This window comes from Cavia porcellus, unplaced genomic scaffold (genome assembly GCF_034190915.1).
Source record: "Cavia porcellus strain 051 isolate PalLab524CR breed Dunkin Hartley unplaced genomic scaffold, mCavPor4.1 scaffold_10, whole genome shotgun sequence".
Lineage (NCBI taxonomy): Eukaryota > Metazoa > Chordata > Mammalia > Rodentia > Caviidae > Cavia > Cavia porcellus.
Window position 1 is genome coordinate 3,225,478 of NW_026947493.1, and position 21,106 is coordinate 3,246,583.

At 40.5% G+C, this 21,106-nt stretch overlaps 1 protein-coding gene and 1 pseudogene across 2 annotated transcripts in view; both read left to right on the plus strand.

Annotated features, from left to right (window-relative positions):
- Prim2 (DNA primase subunit 2) overlaps window positions 1–21,106 on the plus strand; it is a 280,470-nt gene that overhangs the window by 73,224 nt on the left and 186,140 nt on the right. The window lies entirely within an intron of this gene.
- On the plus strand, window positions 12,457–18,953 carry LOC134477801 (putative protein FAM10A4; annotated as a pseudogene).

Consider the following 21,106-nt stretch of genomic DNA (forward strand, 5'->3'; position numbering starts at 1 on the left):
GCTAAATGCATCATGTATTATATATTTATATAAGATGTGTATTAAAGTAGGAGCAATGTGGACAGTCTTATCTGAAATATTTTTAAAAACGTAAGTTCAAAATAAAAGAAAGAATGAAAAATGAACATTGAGACTAGTTAATGTTAGAAAAAAATCAAGGAATGATAATACAGAATAAATGTGAAGGTTTTGTTGTCCTTAAAATTTATAGTGGTACTGTTTTATGACACTTGCTTTATATATAAAATATTTTTATTTTTTATAACTCTATTCTTTACAATTTGTTTTCAAACACGGTATTAGATGAAGTTCAGTGTTTTTATGCTGACATTTAAAAATAGAAACCTATCATACAGTTGGAAATTTTAAAACTTATGAAAATTACTTAAGCTCTGGTTTAGAAAAAAATTATGATTGTCTTTTCCAACACTATGGATTTGTTCATACACAAGATTTCTATTTGTTCAGTTGCAAAAAAGCCAGCTGAACCTCAGCGTCAGTGAACTTACTAAGTTGAGGTGTAGCTGGAACAGTGCTGTAGAAAGCTGTAGAAAGCAGAGAGCTGGACTCAGAAAAGGTGGAGAAGACAGAATCCCTTGCTCGTGAAGTAGAATCACAAGCAAGATGGACAACGAGAATGTTTTCTTCTCTAACTGCTTCATCAGAAACCTCACAGCTATCAGAATAACTATTAAGGGATAAAATAATAGTGAGAAAACAAAATAATATTCAGTATTCAAGTAAAAAGCTAGCATAGCTTTGGATTTTGACAAGGCACCTATAACACAGTGAATGAGAGTAACAGTCTGCATTTATAGTCTTCTTCGAAGTAGCTTAAATCTTTCTAAGTACATTTTTATTAATCCTTTGGACTACTTTTGAATTTTATTTAAAATATTAAGAAGGAAATCATCTCTGCTTTGCAAGGATAGCTGAAAAAAAAATGGTGTTCTAAAAGCCAAAGCATTTTTTTTCACCTTGGTGACAGTTTTTTATTTCCACTGTTACTTCTTAACACTTTGGCTAAGGAATTTATTCTTCAGCAAATATTTATCTGTTGCATACTGTGCTAGACCAGAGGATGTACATCCACATGTGCACATGCACACAGACACACGTGTGCGTGTACACATGGTAGGACAAAGGGCTCTGAATTTTAAACTCATTTTTTCTCTCGCTTCATGTTGTGTCGAGTCTTTTGAGTTCATGATCCTACTTTACTGACTTTAGTAGGAGGTAGGTGATAGGTGTGGTGTTGAGGCAAGTTGCTAATTTTTTGATGAACACATATTGTGTGCCAGGCACTACTGAATTTTTTTTTATGTGAATTGCTGGTTTAATCCTTTTGGCCATGTTATAATGTGGTGGTTTGTGTGGTTTTTGCAGGTGAGGAAACTTTACAAGGAAAAATAATTTAGGTTGAGTCACAAAGTCAGTCGCTGGGCTAGAATTCCACGCTCCTATACCTGAATCTGTAGTTTCTCTGTGTGTGATCCTTAATGATGTCCTCACCTTGTGAAGCATAGGCACACCAGTACAGTTCTTTTTCATTTTCTTTTTGGATCAATAGGAAGCTTAAATGTGTCAACACTTTTACCAGTTAGAAATATGAACTAGTTTAATGGGAACTTAAACAAGTAGGAGTTGTTTTTTCCCTGAACCAGAGATAGGTGTTTTGCTTATAGTATTGCAGTGACTCAGCAGTGCCAGCGTATGTCTCTCAAAGTCTTTTCATATTTTCCTCCTATTTGTGTCTTCTTGGTTGCCATAGTAAGGACACATAATTACTTACATTAAGTTACAGTGCCTATGTTAGGAAGATCAGTTACCTCTACCCCTCTTCATCAGGGGAACAAATTCATTCTCAGAATTGCTACACCTTAGCTATTCTGTCTGATCAAAATCCCACTGACATTTTTTGGCCAGAACAGTGTCTCATGGTTTTCTTTGGGAAGGCAAATACTCTTTTCCCTCCACCCCTATTGGTAGAGGCAGGCAAGTGGCTGGAGAGTTGAGGGTCAGCTCAGCCTGTGTGTTTGCCACAGAGTGATCAGCTGTGCTGAGCTCAGGTAACAGAAGGTGTAGACGAATTGGAGATGACTTCTGATTGTGTCCCTGTGATCCTGAGCTATGTTCCCCAGCGAACGGTAGTGTTAGTGTTAGCAGATTCTGTGGTGTGGCAGTCCTCTTTTAGAGGTAATTTCTAGGTTCTTTGTGTTCTGGACAAAGAATTGAATAAGACAAAAATAAACGGTGGCAGTTTCATCTTTATTATAGTGGGAAAAAAAGGAAGACTAAAGGAAAAAAATAGGCTCTTCAGTGTGAGTCTGGACCCAGAGAAAGGAGAAGGGAGTGAAAAAAAATATACCTCAAGTGTTGGGCAGGCTCCCTGAAGAGGTACTGTGGTGTGTGCTTCATGGTGACTTGTCTCTTTTTCATGTTTTCCACGCTGCCTTCACATTCAGGACATTCTGTCAAAAACCTGTACGAGTTCTCCTGAGGAGTCCACATGTAGAGTTCCGAGAACTGTTGTGCGCATGTGTCACAGGATCTTGGCAGACCTCCTTTCTCAGCCGATTTTTAAAAATTTTTAATTTTTTATTAATGAAAGCAGAATTTATTAGAAAAAGTAAAAGTACCTCACTTTCCACTTTTACTTTTTCTAATAAATCTGAATCTGATTTCTTCCCAGATCCATCACCTGGCTTTGCTGAATGAGCTTGAGCTGAATAAAAGAGGAAAAGCAATATTTAAGGACATATGAGAGGATGTAGGGTGGGTCCATGATAGCAAGCTCTTCTTGGCCTGTGCCTTTTTGTGTTACCCACATCTCAAGGAAACCCACAACAGTGATTCCTGGGAGGCGAGGTCACACCTCAGACTGATGTCAGACCCAAGCTATCTTATTGAAAACCTGCTTAAGTTCTTATTGAGAACCTGTGAGCTCTACCTGCAGGACTTTGGGAGTCTTTCTGTGTATATGTTCCAGTATCTTGTAACTGACAGGCCACGCCAACTTCCCCAGCGAGGTTTGCCATCCCTATCTATGTTATTTCCCCCTGAGAGACACATGTCCTTATAATTCTTTATGAAGTACAGAGGGAGTGGAGGCCTCTGTCTTTCATAGCTTCTTCAAATCAGAAGGGGCCGCAGAGCCTGCCTGCTGGGTATCATGTGCTCTCCAGCTACTTTGGGTGTTGTGACTGACTGGCGGGGCTAAAGAGAGAAAAGCCTGTCAGAAAACAATGAGAAAAGAGTTAATGAACATTGAATTTTATGTTTGATGGGAGAAAGGAACTTCCTGTTAGTCCAAATATGAGGAGCAGGTCAAATTCCACACTTTTGTGGCAGCCCTGGAATCTTGCTTTTTGAAATCTCTAATCTTCAGAGGATCCCAAACACAGCTTTCACCTTTTGGGTGATCTTACTCAAATAGTTGAGGTGGGATTGCCTTGTTGTAGAAAGATGAATCCTGTTATCTGTCTCTGCCACATTTACTGCAGTGAGTGTGGCAAGGATTACTTTTGAAAAGGGGTCCTTCCATCGTGGCTTTGGTTGGTCAGCGGGCTCCAAGTTTTTGTTAGCACTTGGTGTCCATGATGGACAGTAGGTGATCCCTCTGGGCCAGGAGCTGGCAGGACTCTTCCACTCTCATCCATTTGGATAGCCTGCTGTACTTGTCCCACATTAGTGAGATATTTTAAGAGTGTCATGTCCTGGGTCTACTATTGTATCAGAGCATAGAAATGGCGCCCATGTAACATTTCAAGTGGGTCCATAATATGACAGTTTTGGGCATATTATGAGTGCCATTGGCAGCAGTCAGAGACAGGACTCAGACATTTCTTGGAAAAGAATTCCAGAGCTCACTTAAGGGACCGATTGGCCTTCTTTTCCTTTCCCGAAGACTGAGGTTGCCAGGTGAGAATGGAGGTAGTACTTTGTTCTTAAAGCCGTGGCCACCTTCTGAGTTTTGGGAGGTAAAGAAAGGTCCATTATCACTCTAGAAGGACTTGGGTAGTCCTAATCTAGAGATGATTTCCTTTAGAAGCATTTTGACTACTTTAGTAGCCTTTTCTTTTTTTTTATTTTAAGGAGCATAAAACCCAAGAATATAAAACAGAACAAAGCCAAACAAAACAAAGCAGTGAAAATGGTATATAACCCCAAAACAGGACAATAGGTCACCAGCAACAGCTATCACAATATATCCTGCCATCCTCACAATGCTCATCTATTTCCCCAGTCACAGCAAAATTGAACAAAGCAAAACAATAAAACCAATCAAAACAGCACCAAACAAAACAAAATAATAAATTGGAATAAAACAAAACAGTGAGAACAACACTTGGATCTCAATAACAAGACAAAAAGAGATACCCTATATTCTCCACACTGCACACCATCATTCTCCCAACAGATACCCAGACCTTGGGCCCTAGTTCCACAAAGTCGGTCAAATAACACAAGCATCCAGCTGCTCTCACACCTCGGTTGCCATCAGTGCAGCCCATCCTCCGAACCAGCTGGCCACGTAGGGATTGGGGTGGTGGTGGTGTCATGATGCTGGGCTTGGGAAAAGCAGTCTGGCCTTTCTCTTCCTGGGCCCCTCCTGGTTTCCCTGGCTTATGGGAAGATCAAATACATCCGATTTCTTCCCAGATCCATCATGGCCTCCGCTGACTCATGTGAACAGTGGACTTGCTTCTCTCCTCCTGGTCCTTGCATGGTCCTTAGTAGCCTTTTCTGAATGGGTAGGAAATTCAGCCTGTGAAGGTGTCAGTGAGGTCCAACATTTGTTTGAAGCCTCCAGATGGTGGCATGTGGGTAAAGTCTTAACTGCTAGCCCCTGCAGGAAGATCTCTTCTCTGTACAGATTCTAATAAAGGAGGTGGTTTAGAGTTAGGTGCCTGGACTATTGTAGGCACAGAATGGGTGAGCTTTGTAGACCTGTCAAGTGGTAGCCATTAGACAAGTCCTGTGAAAATCTGAGTAACCGTTTCTCTACTTTCCTATCCCCATCTCCTCTTCCCATCGAGCACTTCCCTTTTTCCCTTCCAATTGAGCACTTTCTTCCTTTTCACAATATCTATTATACATTCTGGTCTTTCTTTACACTTTTTGTTTCTTGTACCAGAAAAACAATGTAATATTTACATATGTGTTCAATTTATTTCACTAAAATCAAGGCACATCCATTTACCTACAAATGTCTGAAATTTCATCTTTCTTTATGGCTGAGTAGTACTTCATTTTAGGAAAAACCATGTCATCTTTATGTATTCATTGGTTGATGGCATTTGGGTTGTTTCCAAGATTTAGATATTATAATCTATGCTGTTGTAAACCTAAGTGTGCATATTTTGTTATGATGTGATGCTTTTAAGTTTTCTGGGAAGATACCAAGAAGTTCTGGAAATAGCTGGGTTGAATGGAACCTGTGGTCCTAGGTTTTTGAAGAATCTCCACACTGATTTCCACAGTGGTTGCACCAATCTACACTGCCACCAACAGTGGAGAAGGGTTCCTTTTCCCCCACAGACCTGGCAGCATTTATTGTTGGTTGGCTTCTTGTTGATAGCCATTCTTTCTGAAGTGAGATAGACTCTCAGTGTTGTTTCAATTTGCACCTCTCCAATGCCAGTGATGTTGAACATTTTTTCATGTATTTATTTGCAATTTTTACTTCTTTGTCTCAGCTTTGTCTATTCAGTTCAGGTGATCATGGATTGGGTCTTTAAATTTGGAGGATCTGATTATTTTTGATTTCTTCATATAGTCCAAATTACAATTTTTGTCTGAGGACAGCTGGGAAAATAATTTTCGTACTCTGTGAGTTGTCTCTTAACTCTTCTAATGATTGCTTTTGCTGTTCAAAAGCTTTTTAATATGATCCCAGTTGTTCATTCTTTGTATTTCCTGTGTGATCAGGGTTTTGCTCATAAAGTCTTTGCCTATACCTATGTTCTATCTATTCTCTCTGCTAGTAAATTTAGTGTTTCAGTTTTAATATTGAGATCTTTGATCCATTTTAATGCATGGCGAGATACATGGGTCTACTTTTAGTTTTTGGCATATGGAAAGCCAGTTTTTCTACCATCATTTATTAAAGAGGCTATCTTTCTTCCAGTGGAGGTATTTGACACCTTTGTCAAAAATAAGGTGGCTGAATGTGTTTGGTGTTGTTTCTGTATCTTCTAATCTGTTCCACTGACCTGAGGTCTTTTTTTCTTTTTTCTTTTTGGCCAGTATCATGCTGTTTTTTATCACAGTTGCTTTGTAGTATAATTTAGAATCAGGGATTGTAATGCTTCCTGACTTGCCTTTGTTGAATTATATTTGTTATTCTAGGTCTCTTTTGGTTCCTAATAAATTTTATGATTATTTTCTCTAATTTTGTGAGGTATGCTATTGGTATTTTGATCAGGATTGCATAAAATCTATACAGTAAATTTGTGAGTATGGCCATATTTCATTTTCTTTCCTTTATTAGATTGATTCCTAAATATTTCATTTTTCTCAATTATGAAATGTGTGCTTTCCCTGTTTTCTCTCTTGGTGAGTTTGTTTGTGTATAGCTGAGTGTGCAGACATTTGGTGCATATATATTTATGATCATTATCTCTTCCTTTTAGAGTTGTCCTTTTACAAGGATGTAGTGTCTTTTTTCTCTTTTGATCAGTCTTGATTTGAAGTTCACTTTCATTGCAAATAAAACAGTTGCTCCTACTTTTTTCTGGATTCTTCTTGCATGTTTGCATTCTTTGACTTTCAGTCTGAACTTATTTTTGAAGTAAATATGTTTCTTCTGTGAAGTGTATTGTTGAATCTTATTTCTTGATCCATTCTGCCAGCTTTGTCTTTTTTTTTTTTTTTTTTTTTTTTATTGGTCCTGGGAATTGAACTTGTGACCACATGCTTGCAAGGCAGGCGCTTAGGCCTAAATCCCCAGCCCCAGTTTGTCTTTTGATGGGTGAACTGAGGCCATTTATATTGATGGTATATGCCATAGATACTAATTTATCCTTGTCATAGTATTTTCCTGTCTTTGGTTTCCTGTATTTATTTCCCTGTGTTTAATTGCTTGCCTTGCCCAGTGTCTTCTTTCTGTTGGTGTTCATAGAGTCAGTGTCTTCATTAACAAGCAGTTTACAAGCATCAACACAGAAAACAAATTAAAATTTAAAAAATATAAAATAAAAAGACATAAAAGCAAAGTGTAAGCCTAGAACTCCAGCCCACCCAGGACAAATCCAGGAAACAATGCAACTCTACAAAAACCTTCAGAGCATTTTGGAGAGCTGGTTTGTTGGTCATGAATTTCTTCAGTTTTTCTTTGTTGTGGAAGTATCTTATTTTTCTATTGATTTTAAAAGTTTTGCAAGATACATCAATCTGAGATGGAGGTCATCTTTTAGGACTTGAAATACTTCACTTCAAAGTATCCTTGATTCAAGGGTTTGTGTTAGGAAGCTAGCTGTGAATTCTGCTGGGCTTTCCTTTATAGGTGATTTTTTTCTTTAATAGCTTTTAATATTTTGTTTTGAGTTGAATTTATGGAGTCTTGACCATATATACCTTAATGTAGATTTATTTTGGTCATGGCTAATTGTATATGATGCACTTATTTTTAAATCAAGTTCTTTTTACATATGTGGGAAGTTTTCTGCCATTCTGTGCACAGTTTATTTTGTTTTTATGTCATTTGCACTATCTCCTGCTTTGTTAATGACTTTTATTAATCTTACGTTCTTATATTGGCTTGATTCCTCATAGTTCCTTGTTATTTTTAAGAAATCTTTCCTTTATGATCACTATCTTTTAGATCTGTTATTCTTTGGTTCAGTTGGTTATGTATACTTTCAATGGAATTTTTAATCTTAAGGACATCTGTTTGAATCCCTTTTATGGATTTCATTTCTTTCTTTGGGCATTCATAGTTTCTGTCAATTTCTGAAGGTGCTCTGATTATTTTTAACCTGTGTCTCTTATTGATTTATGGACACTGAGCAGTTCCTTTCATTTTGATAATCATTTCTTCTTATTTCTTGGAGAGATTTTTTTTTCTTAAGTGATTTTCTTTATAGCCTCCTTAATCTGTTTCGTTACTTCTGCTGCTATTGTTTCAGAAAATTCAAGTGAGTGGGTTGATTTCTTCTGTTGTATTGTTTCCTGGATTTGTCCTGGGGGGCTGGAGTTCTAGGCTTGTATTTTGCTTTTATGTCTTTTCATTTTATATTTTTAAATTTTAATTTGTTTTCTGTGTTGATGCTTGTAAATTGCTTATGATAGCTTTATCACTAGAATCGAGGCTTACCTAAGAAATAGCTGTTCCTTAGAATTGTCTGCTAGGTGTAACTGGCTGTTGGTCTTTGTGTATCCCAAGATATCACCCTCCAGATTTATTAGGGATGAGAAGTTGCTATCTACTGGGCTCAATACTCAGTCCTTTGGTACGGAACTGTGGTGATGGTTATGACCCCATATGGTCACAGTGTTGTCGTACAAAAGAGAACCACTGATTGCAACAGGTGTGACCTCCTGGGTGAAGTGGTACAATTGGAAATAACAGTAGCATCAAGCATAGCCTAAAACCTGACAAACTGTGGTAACCATTAATTTGGTATCTTAACAAAGGGGCAGGTTCTACAGTTATATAACAAAATTCAACATAAAGCAGGAACTGGTATGCAATGAGTTTCCCCTTAGTGGAGTGATTTTATTTTCTGTGGGAGAAATTTAAGAGTGGTAAAGAACGAAGAGAAATAGAATAGAAGCAAGGCTGGAGGACAAAGGATAATTACCTAAGCTTTGGGAAACTGGAGAAGGAGACAGGAGAGAAAGAATAAAGGAGAAGCCATAGAGTATCACCATCAAAGTGAGCCAGAATGGCTAGAGACAACCTTCACTTTCTTGAAGGCATTAAAAAGTCTGAATGACGGTTGAGGAGAGAACAAAGGGAACAATAAACCTAAACAACAACAACAACAACAAAAAAAAAAAAAAAAAAGAAGAAGAAGAAACAAAGACAAAGGATCAAAGAAAAAAGTTCCTGTGAGAGCCACAGTTGTGTGGTGGGGATCTGTGCTGAGTAACCTCACCAACTGCGGTAGGATTAGGGCCAAGAGCAGGAGCTGATCTTGCCTCCGGGGTTGGGGACTGGCGCCAGTGTTCAGCTGCCAGTTTTCTGGAAGTCCTTGGGCCCCCTTATACTGTGTCTCTGTATTGCCTTGGTGTTCACAGCCTGGGTGCTCCCAGTCCCACGTACAGTTGGACCCTCTCCTTGCACAGCCTGCTCTGTCCCACTCCCACCGGCATGTCTCTGTCCTCTCAGACATTTTGTTGCCGGGGGTTTGTTGCAGGGCGTGCGTGGTGGCATTTGGGGTGGGGTGGGGTGCGGCATGGAGAAGTGCTGCTCCTGTCGCAGCAGTGGACACTGCTTCAGGCCCCTCTGGTGGGTGGCGCTCTGCTGCACGCCTGGGCGGCTTGGATCCCGGGACCGGCCTCCCTCTGAAGCCTCTGGCCGCGGCCCCGGAAGGGGGCGCTGTTGCCTTCACTACCTTCACTGCCTCTGCTGCGGTTCCTAACTTTGCTGTCCCTAGAGGTTCTAGGTAGCAGCTGTGGAGTGGGATAAAAAACCAGAAGAAAACAACATTGAAACCCCCCCCCCCCTGCAAAACAAAAAGAAAGATCTGGTTCCTTTTGAGGAGGGAACAGTTTCTTGGTCACTTGCCTCTGTATGTGTGTGTGTGTTAAATTTGCTGCACTATTATTAGAGTCTATCAGTGTTTTGGAAACTTTGCAGAATGATTTTTCCTGCTCGTCATGCAGGTGGCTGTCTCACTGGCGGCCCTCTGGGCTTGTTTGCTTTTTTGTGAAGTCCAGTGTCTGTGTTTTGTTTGATCTGTAAGTCTCTTATTTCAGATTGATTTTGGCATCAGGACATGTGTCCCTCCCTTTCCTCCGGTTACCTGGGTTTTCAGTTGATGTGCTCTGAGTAGCTGTACTGTGGCTCCTCCTCTGGGCAGCCATGTTGAATTCTCCTCATCTTTGATTTTAATGGTTGATAAATATCAGCTGATGAGGTACTGATGTGCATCTGAGGAAACCTGTGTGGTTTCTTTTTCAGTTTTTCTGGATGAACCATAGTTATAATGTTTAATTGCTTGATCTCTTTTTTAAATTCTATTTTTGTGGCCAAGTATACTTCGTCTCCTTCTTCCAATTCAAGTTTGTAATTCCTGCATATATCTTAGCTTAAAATACACAATTTTTTTTTTTTTTTGATACTGGGGATCGAACTCATGAGCTTGTACTCACCAGGCAGGTGCTTATGCCACTGAGCTAAGTCCCCAACCCTAAAATACGTAATTCATAAATGATTAAAGATCCTTGCTTGCTTCTTGTTTGTTGCTGGACTAGCCAACTGTTTGACATTTATTTTGCTTTCAACAAATTCTTACTTATGGAAATACTATATACCTAACATATTTAAGGAAGAAAAAAATCTATGTTAAATGGGCAATTGTAAATACCTGTTAAAATAAGATTTTATATGACCATGAAATATTTATCTGTATTCCTAGCTTATTACTTATTGTGTAACTGTATTACTTTAACACATTTCATATGTACTTCCTAATTCAGTGTAATTGGGACATAAATCTGTGGTTCAGTGTGAAATCCTTCCCCTCTTTTTTTTGTTAACCTCTGTACCGCCCCACCCTGTGACTGTTGGTATGTCATGTGCTATGATTAAAAAAAGGTGAGCACCTTCTGGGAAGAGGCAGCCAGGCAGTACAGTGGTTTAGAGGTAGTGTGGATAGTGTGTCTTTATGAATATGCATAATTATTCACAAAAATCCAAATGTTGATTATATTGCGCTTTTTTGTCAGAGAACACCTTAAAAATCATGAGAACTTTGAATGTCAGAATTCAAATTAAATGTCTTGTTTCTTTGCTGTAGGTTTTATTAATAGAAAAGTATTTGGTTCTTCATATGCATCTCAGGCTGTTCTGTTTCTTTATTTGGAAATACTAAAACTTTTTTTATTAGTACATGCTTGCAGTTCACACAGTGTACAGTGATCATGATGAGAATGAAATTCTGAAGACAATGATTTATAGTTGCTTCATGAAAAATATCTAGGAATAAGCCTAACCAAGAAGGTAAAAGACTTCTACAAAGAAAGCTATAGTACTCTGAAAAAGGAGACTGAAGAGGACATCAGAAAATGGAAAACTGTCCCATGTTCTTGGGTAGGTGAAACCAACATTGTTAAAATGACCATACTTCCAAAACTACTGTACAGATTCATTGCAGACCCAATCAAAATACCAACAGTGTACTTCATAGATCTAGAAAAAACAATCTTTAAGTTCATATGGAAGCAGAAGAGACCCAGTGTAGCGAAAGTCATTTTGGGCAATAAGAGCAAATCAGGCCACATAGCAGACTTTAAGCTATCCTACAAAGCACTAGTGATAAAAACAGTATGGCACAGGAACAAAACCAGAAATGTGCATTATTGAACACAGTAGAGGACACAGAAACCTAAGGTTTGTTGACTTTCAACAAAGGGTCCAAGAGCATATTTGGAAAATGTTAACACTCCTATTTCTAGTTGTGTTTGTGTACAACAGAATAAGGAACCACCCCAGTTTTCTTCCTTCCCCTCCTTAGTCTGCTTGCTTTACTGTATTTAGTATTTCTCTTGAAGGCTAAACTTGGCATCCAAGACATCGAAAGTGATGTTTTGTTAAGAAATGCCCACATGAGGCCTCCTTTTCAGCAGTGAGTCCCCAGTTTACTGAAGAATCTCTTTAAGTCCTGATCCTCAAGCATCAAACGTACTTTTCCCATGACTAATGAGCAGAAGGCATCAAACAGAATAGAAGCAGTTTGAAGTAAGTGTAGACTCTTCTTTACTTGTTACAGAGTTGCAGCATTGCAGGAGTGGTGGATGAGTACAGGGAAGATGAAAATTACACATGGCCATACCGTAAGTTAGGTCAGTAATACATGTAGGTTACGTTTTTAATATTTGGGTGCTTTATTTTTCCTTTTCAATAGTTACCTTTTTTTGGTAATATGATCGTAGACTATGTTTTTATTAGTATTGTGTTTGTAGATTTTGTTTTACTTATTTTTCATGGTATTGGAGCATCAAACCCAGGGCTTTATTTAATTACTGAGCTGTGTTCCCAGCTCCGTTTTGGTGAATTTAATTTTTTATGTATTTACGTGGTTTTTGAGATGAGCTCTTGCTTTTTTACCCATGTTGGCCTGAACGTCATACTCTGGCTTCAGCTACCACAGAGCTGGGATTAGAGGCCTGTGCCAGCATGCCTGATGTGTTTATAAATTTTAATACTGGTTTTATTGAGGTGTAAGGTGTGTGCTGTACTTTTTACCAGCTTTCAAGGTAGAGCTGAAAGAGTTTTGACATGCGAATATGGTCTTCTACCAGCCAGGTATGGTGCTGCTTGCCTGCAGTTCCAGCACTGGGCAAGTTAGTCTCTACTTTAGTGAGCACAGCCAGAAAATTTGGCCTTTACAGTCAATTTGATAGTTAATACAATGGAAGAATGTGGAAACTGGTAAACATTGAAACAGGAAGGAAAGATAGAGTAAGTGTAAATGGGTAAAAGAGTAAGTTTTGATGGATGAAAGAAAGCAGTAGATCCCTAGGAACACCCCCCACCCCCATTTTAAAATTTTGAGGTAGTCTTGCTAAGTTGTCCAGATGGGGTTTCAATTTTTGATCCTTTTGCCTCAGCCTCACAGAGTGCTAGGGCTACAGGTATGAACCACCTGGTATAAAGTTTTAAATAGAAACTTGAGGTATTTTTTTTCATAGTAGGTAATTAATTTATAACTTGTTTTATTTTTGTAAAATGGCCAAGGTAGCTTACAACAAAACATTGCGCTTCATGTTTGACCATAAACTTCTGGGAATAAAGACAAAAAGGAGAAAAAAAATCACTTACATAAAGAGAAAGGGCTGTGTTAGTTTTTGAAATTGAAGATTTAAGAATTAAGCTGTGTCAGTCAAACCAAAATTTTTACTGATGGAAGATATATGCATGGATAAAAAAGCAATAAACCATCAAAGTTGTCATGTCATCTACTACTGTATTGAGACTCTTGTTAAATACTGTAATACATCCATGAAATTTGAGCACTTGTCCTTCTGTATAGGTATTTATGTGTTTGTCTCATCTGTGTAGTGTTTATTAAGAACGTGTTGGCAGGGAGGAGCCAGCAGCCTGGGAGGATCTAGTCGGTTCTACCTCGAGGCAAAAGCCCCCTTCTGCAAGGTCTCGCTGTGCCAGAGTCTGGGCCTTGGATAGGGCCGCAACCTCCACAGAAGCCACCTGTGGTTTGCGGACCATGGATCCCTGCAAAGTGTCAGGCCTTTGTGAAAATGCGTAAGCAAGATCCGAGCGTCCTGCATACTGAGTTGATGTGCTTCCTGAGAGAGTGGGTGGAGAGCATGGGGGGGCAAAGTATCACCTGCTATTCATAAAGCTAAATCAGAAGAAAATACCAAGGAAGAAAAAACAGTAAGAAGACAGAGGAAAACATAAAGACAAATGAGCCATCAAATGAGGAAAGTGATCTAGAGATTGACAATGAAGGTGTAATTTAACAGGACACTGATAGCCCTCAAGAAATGGGAGATGAAAATGTAGAGATAACTGAGGAGATGATGGATCAAGTGAATGAAAAAGGGGCTGCCATTGATGCTCTAAATGATGGGGAGCTACAGAAAGCCATTGACTTGTTCACAGATGCCATCAAGCTGAATCCTCGCTTGGCCATTCTATAGGCGAAGAGAGCCAGTGTCGTCTTCAAATTGCAGAAGCCAAATGCTGCCATTCGAGATTGTGACAGAGCCATTGAATTAAATTCTGATTCAGCCCAACCATACAAGTGGTGAGGGAAAGCACATAGACTTCTGGTCCATTGGGAAGAAGCAGCCCGTGATCTTGCCCTTGCTTGTAAACTGGATTATGATGAGGATGCAATTGCAACGCTGAAAGAAGTTCAGCCAAGGGCCCAGAAAATTGCTGAACATCGGAGGAAATATGAGTGAAAACGTAAAGAACAAGAGATTAAAGAAAGAATAGAAAACCTTAAGAAGGCTCGAGAAGAGCATGAAAGGTCCAGAGGGAGGAAGAAGCCAGATGATAATCAGGGAGTCAGCATGGCCCTTTTCCATGCAGCTTTCCTGGGGGAAATGCCTGGTAATTTCCCAGGAGGGATGCCTGGAATAGGAGCAGGTTTGGCATGAATGCCTGGGTGCAGTGAGATTCTCAGTGATCCAGAGGTCCTTGCAGCCATGCAGGATCCAGAAGTTATGGTGGCCCAGAATGGCAGGATGTGGCCCAGAATCCTGCAAATAGTCAAAATACCAGAATAATCCAAAGGTTATAAATCTCATCAGTAGATTGTCAGCCAAATTCGGAGGTCAAGCATAATACTCATCTAAGAAAGGCCTTCCTAAAAGAAAAGCAACCTAGATCACTTAATGGATGTTCGCAATAATACAAACCAGTGTACCTTTGATCTCATTAGGAGAGCTAGGGTGCTTCAAAGATAATCCCTTCCCCTCTGCACAAAATGGAGCTGTGTTTTATAATGGTTTACCATTAGTGATTCATTCAGATAATTTTTCCTACTAGGAATGACAAACCTTTAAACACTTTTTAAACCATAAAAAAGATTTAAAACAATGCAAAGGGCCTATTAACCCCTATGGTTTTTAAAATTAATCATTCTAGGTTTTTTCCTTTGAATTACTGGGCGAGGAAGATACTTCAGTATGAAGATTTATGGCTTTAGTATGAATGAATAAAGTTGGGTTTTTTTGGTAGGTAGCAAATCTGATTTAAGAAGATGACGTTTGAGTTGGATATATTGTTACTAAGGCATTTTCATTTGGCTTTTTAATGGTTTCTCTCTCTCTTTTTTTTAAGATGATTTATTTCAGTGTAACTATTGTGACCAGCAGTATTTGAATCTGATCTTGTTAGGGACTGGAAGTACTGGTAGGGCAGCAGCAGTCTTGTACAATGTTTGTATAATGTGTACCCTTGTACAGTTGTGCTGATGGGTGAACTTTTTTCTAAGCCACAGTGGAGTTCGGTTGTTTAGTTCTGTTCTTGTCCAAAATACCAAATACATGTTCCATATTATTTCCACTAGGGGGAAAAAAAAGAATGTGTTGTGTAGCATTGGCCCCAGTGTTCTGAAGGATACAGATATCCTTAATGTCAGCTGTCATTAAGTCTAATTACTAGGTGAAATTAAACATACGCTTAGATAACAGTTAAATGTAAGGGCAGAGGTGCTTGCTAACAGTACATTGATGTCAACCTTGCTAAATACTTGATCTGGGTCTAGAAACATTTGGTTGGTTAAGTGAGGGGTAATTGTGGGATAGAAAGAAGTTATGTTGGAGATCTGCAAAGCTTTAAAGAAAAGGTTGAATGGTGACAGCTGTTTTTCTAATCTATTGTATGTCTGGTAGAACTTCTTGGTACTTCTATTCTCACAAGTTGAGGTTAAAAAAAAAAACTTCTTGGTACTGGCTTTATAAGAATCAAGTTCAGTATTTAAGTGAAACAGCAACACCATAGGAAGTCTTACGTAGTATATTTATAAAATAATTCCATATATTGAATAATTTGTTATTAACCTGTTAAAAAGAAATGACAAATTTTAATAGCTGGATGACAGTGGCTAGTGTGAAACATTGCTGCTTAATATTAAAGCTGTTTGGCTACCTTATTGATTGCTGATTAATGTGAGACTGTTCTATCTTTGATATTTCTGAATTATAGCCTAGTATTCTACTCAATATTTGTTGTATATGTGAACAATAATTTTAGTGTTTTCTGCTATGAGGTGTGGAATCCAAGTCAGGATCCATGATAATAGTAGCACATATTCTTTTCCAGTTGACAGGAACAGATTGTAGTTCATATAGTATAATAAAAACATTCAGTGCCCAAGAGAAGGAAGAAATCTCTAATTTGTTGGACACGGTGAGAGCAACACTGATTAATTTTGTTGTTGCTGCTGCTGTTGTCTTCTTGAGACAAGGTTTCACTGTGCAGTTTAGGCTGACCTTGAATTCACTTTGTAACCCCGGCTGGCCTTGAACTCACAGTGATCCTCCTGCCTCAGCCTCCTGAGTGCTGGGATTACAGGCATGTGCTATCATGCCCAGCTCCAACATTGATTAATTTTTAGCACAAAGATAGTCTATTAATTGAATTACTTTTTACTAAAGAAACAGAAATAATTATGCATTTCCTATATGGTGTGTCTGGATGTTCCCCCAAAGCCTCATGCAGTCATGGGGGCAGGCTTCTAGAATTTGTGATTAGTTCATGGTCCAGTGCTGGAATTAAGAGTGTGAGTGCTACACTCACCCTAGGGTAGGTGTGGCCTGCATACACTATAAGAGTCTTTCCTCTGTGCTGCTCCCTTTTTGTTCTTGTTACTTTGGCTGTTGTTTACTGCCATGAACTATTAGCCTCCGCCAAGCCTCTGCCTTGCAGTCAACTAAGTACGGACCAACATCTTCACAAACTGTGTGTTAAATAAACCTTTTCTCCTTTATCTTTGGATGTTGGGTATTTTGTCTTAGCAGTGAAAGAAATAATCACCTTTCTCTCATTTGTCTAGTGTGTGCAGCCATTTAGCTCCTTGCTGATCTATTAGGACGTAAAGACTTTAAATCATTAGTCAGATATTTGCAAATATCTGAATATTTATAGTCTGAAGAGTGCTACAAGCCAGCTCTGTGGAAAATTGTAGCATATAGTTAAAAGCCTCACAAAATGCCTTACCAAACAAAGGAAGATAGGATATATTTATAAGTATAAAGGCTTAAAAATGGCTACATACAATTGCCATGAAAATAAGATTAGGTGGAGAAAATAGCTCGGTAGAGGACCATAGATGTGGCGAAATTTTAGGGAAGAAACTCAGGTAGAGAAAGTTTACATTGGTCAAAGGATTTTTTTTTTTTAAAAGAAAAAGAAGCCTAGGAATTCATTCAAATTCATTCAAAAATTAAGGGATAATTAAAGACAAAATTTAGAAGTAGCAGTAGTAGGACATCATTTCTTGTGTATTTTTATTAATTCATTAACTATTTCAAAACTACCTCCTTGGACCACTGACTCTGAAGGGGAATTTAGGAGGTATTTTTTATGTTTAGTTTTTTTGTCATGTTAGTTAGAAAGGAGATCAGGTTTTGCTTGCTAACGCTGGTGATCTTTTATATCTTTTCTAGTTGTTTCATGAAAGTGGTGAAGATCCAACTGTAGATTGCCTTTCTTTCTTTAGGACACTGTGATTTAATTAATTTGGAGTATGTTTAAGGGTTGTTGGCCCAGACCGGACACTGTAGCCAGAAAAGACTTCAGCCAGAATCAGAGAGCTCCTGTCTCCTCTGCTCCTAGAGATTTACCTGTAATTCTACATCCCCCACCCTTCGGAATCTGCCCCTGGCGCCAAACGTGTGCCAGTGAAATACCTGTGCATCTCTAATGGCCTTAGGGCACTGCCCTAAGCTTAGGCTACTTATATTCCCCCCACGCCACTTGTCCGTGAGAGAGATCGCCAGATTTCAGTGGCCCACGTGCCAGTCCTCTCTCCGTGTTCTCAGAATAAAGGCCTCTTTTGTTTTATACTTCTCATCTTTTGGAAATATTTTTCATCTTCTGGAAATAATCCTATCATTTGGTGCTGTGACTCGATCAGCAGGCGATTGACTCTTGGGACACACACGCCCAGTTGGGTCCCCAGCCGATTCACGAACCGGTAACATCCTGGCTTGATTCTGCGCTTTTCCTTCTGCCAAGACGCATCTCACCTCTCGCCGGCCACCTCCACGCACCACCAACCAGATTGATTTAAGGTGAGCACACTCTGGGAAACTCGTGGCACTGGGCTGGGCCCCAGTGGACTGGTCTCCCCCGTTTGCGTGGGTCTCTAGCATTTTCACGTCCCTAGGACAGACCTGAGCAGGGTTTTTTCTGGGCTAGCCTGTGTCCACACTAAAATCTCTCATGTTCTTTGGGTTCTGATAGCCCAAAGAGAGATTTTTGGACCGCCCACACTGAAAAATCCCTTACTTCCCTTTAAAGCCTCGCGCTTTCACTGGCAAAGCTGCTACTGACCTCACGCAAACTCCACTCGTACATGTCTCAGTGGACTAGAATATACATGTTTTGGAACCTTAGCCCCGCCATGTGGCACCACAGAATCAGTGATGGCTTATTCTTTGGGCCACAGGTTTTTTCTTGCCTAAACTAACAATGGGAAATTTACTTCCTCACTCCCAAAAAATGCCGTTACAATGCTTAATTTCCAATTTACGTACTTCAAAAATTAAAAGTACCATAAAAACTAAATTATTAACTTTTTACTGCCAGGAAGTTTGGCCTACGTACCCACTCCTCGGCAAACATTGGCCCAGGGAAGGTACATTCGATGCTTGCATTCTGCAAACACTGCATGATTTCTGTCGAGCCAGTGACAGGGTGATAGAGCTACCGTACATAGAAGCGTTTTTGGTTCTGAGAACACGTCCGTCTCTCATTAAGTCCTGTAATCCCACTCAAATACTAGCTAGCTCTCCTGTGACCCAACCTGTTTCATCCTGTCCCCAAGATATGCTTGAGGCTGTTCCTCCGATTTACTCTCGGCCTCCATCATATCCTCAAATTAATTCTTCATCTTTATCTCGCTCGCCACCGCCGTCCCCTCCCCCCGCCCCTGGTCCCTCTGCACTGAAATTACCTCTCACTGCGCGATCCTCTCTCCCCTCGCCTTCCGCGATACAGGCCTCTCCCAGCAGTTCTGCTCTGCCCTCTGATACCTTCTGGCTGCCTGCCCACCACACTAGGTCACGTCCATTATGCCCTTCTGGCAAGCAGCATGGTTTTTTCAGCTTGTGTTGGGAACAGTCGCCATGTGATAGCCCTCCGCCATGCGACGGAGCGCTGCCATGTTCGGGCAGTTGCCGTGGCAACGGGGTGCCACCATGCTCGCCATGTTCGGGTAGCTGCGGCAGCCATGGGGTACCACCATGTTCGGGTAGTTGCCATGGCGACAGGGCGACGCCATGTTCGGGCAGTTCAAGCGGACGTGGCAATGGGGTGTCGCCATGCTAGTCATGTTTGGGCAGCTGCGGTGGTGACGGGTCGCCGCCATGTTCGGGTAAAGTTGCCTTGGTTCAGGGCGCTGCCACGTTTGGGCAGTTCAGGCAGTCACGTGGTGACCAGGTGCCACCATATTCATTACGGCCTCGCGGTCGTTGGGCGCCCCTTTGTGGCTCTTCTTGTAAACAGCAACAACCGCCTTGTTGCGGTCCACATGGCAATGGCCCACAATCCTCTTGCTGCAAGGCACACAGTACAATGCCATCTGCCTGTGTTTCCTCATCCCAGGGTGAGCTGCAGCCACTCTGTAGCCGCTCTTCAGATAATTACTCACACGCGTCTGCTAGGCGGATAGCTGCCCAATGGCACTCTCCTCCACATTCTTCTCAGGCTCTGCTGCCACTTCGGGAGCAAGCTGGCCCTGAGGGACTTGTTAATATACATGTGCCATTTTCTCTTTCTGATCTGTCTCAGGTTACCCATATATTAGGTAGCTTCTCTGTTGACCCACAAAATTGTATCAGGCCGTTTTAATTCATTACTAGTTGTTACGATTTACATTTTAAAGATGTTTATGTGATTTTTAAATACCACCCTTAGCTCGCAAGAGCGAAATCAGCTGTGGCAGGCAGCTCCAGAAGAAGCTGACCGCAAGCAAAGGGCAAAAACCACTGACAACGACCCTGGGCCTATAGCTGTGCTAGACCAAGACCCTAAGTGGAACTATCAAAATGGACAAGGTTCAACAAAATTACATAAGATGATTGAGTGTCTGATTGTGGGCCTTAATAAGATCGCTCACAAGCACACTAATTATAATAAGCTTTTAGAACAGGTCCAAGAGGCTAACGAAAACCCAGCTGTGTTTCTAAATCGGCTTTGGGAAACCTTAATTAAATGTACAATGTAAACCCAGACTCTCATGAAGGGATGATTGTTGTTAACTCTTTATTTCACAGTCTACTCCTGATATTCATGCAAAATTACAAAAGGTTGAACATGGCCCTCAAACTCCACAAGGAGATCTACTTAAATTAGCCTTCCGTATCTTCAACAATAGAGATAAGCTTCAAAAAGTGGAAAAGCAAGCTCAAAAATTAAAGTTTGCTAAATATCAGTCTGACTTCTTAGCAGTGGCACTCAGAGCTCCCAAGACAGAAAGTCCACAACATGGTGTGGCTGCCCGAGTCCCACCCGGACCATGCTTCAAATGCAGCGAACAAGGACATTGGGCAAGAGACTGCCCTAACCCTGGCATTCCTCCTGGGCTTTGCCCATACTGCAACATTAAAGGGCATTGGAAGAGCAATTATCCTAAATGCCAGCGAGCGACTAGGCCATCCTCTAATCCCTTGCCCTCACAGGAGACTTCGTCAATGCCAGATTCATCGCTGAATGACCTGCTCGCACTTGCTGCGGAAGATTGATGGGGCTCAGGGATAACAACCCCCACTCCGGTCACCTTTTTGGAGCCCCGAGTGTCACTGGAGATCTCAGTCAAAATAATATCTCTGCTTGTGGATATGGGGGCGACTTATAGTGTATTTCCTGAATTTCAGGACCCTGTAGTAAGTCTCTGATTTCTGTTGTGGGCGTTGACAGCCAGCCGAATCAACCTTTGCAGACTAGGCCTATCCCATGTAGATTCCAGACTCTTTTCTTTACCTATAGCTTCCTAGTAATCCCAACATGTCCCACACCCCTTTTAGGTAGAGACCTTCTTCAAAAGCTTAATTTTTCCTTCATTTTCTCTCTCCCCACAGCCCTAATCCTGCAAACAGCCTCATAACAGCCTCATATGTGTCGCAAAGCCATTCCCCCCTCTTCCTTCTCTGGTTGACCCCGTGGTTTGGGACACATCCAGTCCCACTCTGGCTACACATGCCACGCCTGTTTTAATCCGTCTCAAGGATCCCTCAA